The following is a 1,858-nucleotide window of genomic DNA, read 5'->3' as shown; positions in this document are numbered from 1 at the left end:
CCCAGCACACCTGACAGTTCTTATGAATTGACCAGAATTAACGTAGGATATGAAACCCATACACCATCCTCTGGTTGGATAATGTTCTCTTTGAATTACAACTTGACACTAATGAATCGAAGTTACAGAGGAGATATAGGTCCAAATGAGGACAGAAAGAAAAAACAGGCAGTGTGGAACACAGAGGGACGTGATGGAATCAAACCATAATAAGGTTACAAGCAGTCTCCAGATAAAAACTTTCCATAGAAAAAGAAACTTTTTTTTTTTTTTTTCAAAGATGATGACTTCAGCTTGTCTGGATGGCTGTCTCCATGCATTGGGGCACTCCTAAGGGCAAGCCCTTGTCACCAAAGCAGAATGCAGCCTACGGTCGTCAGATCCGCACAATGACTTTTCTGTAAAAAGATTCTGTCCTAAGCTTTGCACAGTGGCAGCATCGTAGCCAATGAGGTTTATCCGAGGCGCGATTATTATTGCTAATTAAAAAAATTCTGTCCTAAATGACCAGCATGTCATAATTTCTTTTGTCATTTCTCAAACTATGTGTGATAGTCTCAACAGAGACACCATATGGTGCTAATAATAAAAGATAATCTTTCCAATATGTTCTGTTATTCCCATGAGGACCAAAGGCAGAGAAACGCTTTGGAAGAAAAATAGCTACTCCCGGGGGCCTCAGCTCTTTTTTTGGAAGTAAAGCAATTCAGTCATCCACTGAAATAAGATACTCCAAAATCTGCTGGAAGTAGTAGAGGAAAAGCGCATTGCAATACAAGTCCAGTTTGAAGGAAAATAGAGAATTCGTCTGAGAGGTCGCAAATACATGACCTGCTCCAGCCAACTGATGTTACTGAGCCAGTCGAGGGAAGGTTCTTGTATGCTCTTCAGCGTACTGATCACCTGCTACAGGACCTGAACAGTTCTGGATATTGAGCGAGAAAAATCCCCAATATATTCAAGTTGATCAATTCAAATATTCATTTATTAAGCACCTACTCTGTGTCAGACACTGCGCTAAATGCTAGTCAAGTCCCTTGAACCCAAAATGTTTGCACCCCCAGAGCCAAAGTACTTACACACACAGTAAATAATTAGAGAACAATAAAAAAAGAGCAGAGGGCTAAGTGTCAGGGCAATGGAAGCCTGAGTCAGAAGAGAGTAAGGTGAAATGTGAAAAAGTAGTTAGAGAATCTTCATGGACAAGGTAAATCATAAAAATGGTGTATTAATCAGGGTTCTCCAGAGAAGCAGAACTAGTTCAACATAGATAGATAGATAGATAGATAGATAGACAGCCAGACATATTTATATATTACAGATACATATTATATATATTTATAAACACATGTATTTATATATTTAATACAAATTTATTTATTTACATAAAAATAGATTTATGAGGGATTGGCTCACACAATTATAGAGCCTGAGAAGTCCCATGGTCTTCTGTGTGCAAGCCAGAGACCCAGGAAAGCCAGTGGTATAAGTCAGATTCAAAAAACCCTCAGAACCAGTAGAGCTGATGGTGTAAATCCCAGCCCGAGAGATGGAGAAAATGAGACGACCTGTCCTAGCTCAAACAATGAGGCCAGAGAAAGAGGGCAAATTCCTCCTTCTTCTGCCTTTTATTCTATTCAGGACTCAAAGGATTGGATAATGCCCAGCCACAACAGGGAGAGCTCTCGGTTCTGCTGAATTTACTGATTCAAATGCTAATCTCACCCAGAAACACCCTCACAGACCTGCCTAGAAATAATGTCTAATCTGGGCACCTCATGGCCAGTGAGGCTGACTCATATAATGGACCATCACACATAGTGAGTGACCAGATGGAAAAGAGAAGCTAGAGAATTGG

The 1,858-nt window shown here is 40.2% G+C and overlaps 1 non-coding gene across 1 annotated transcript; it reads left to right on the top strand.

Annotated features, from left to right (window-relative positions):
* The first annotated feature begins 419 nt into the window (after nt 1–419).
* Nucleotides 420–567, top strand: LOC123937711. Its single transcript, XR_006817525.1, has one exon. It is a non-coding gene; the product is annotated as a U4 spliceosomal RNA (small nuclear RNA).
* Nucleotides 568–1,858: the final 1,291 nt, after the last annotated feature.

The sequence above is a fragment of the Meles meles genome, chromosome 2 (assembly GCF_922984935.1).
Source record: "Meles meles chromosome 2, mMelMel3.1 paternal haplotype, whole genome shotgun sequence".
Classification (NCBI taxonomy): Eukaryota; Metazoa; Chordata; class Mammalia; order Carnivora; family Mustelidae; genus Meles; species Meles meles.
Note: the sequence above shows the minus strand (reverse complement) of the source record. Positions and strands in the feature narration are given on the sequence as shown.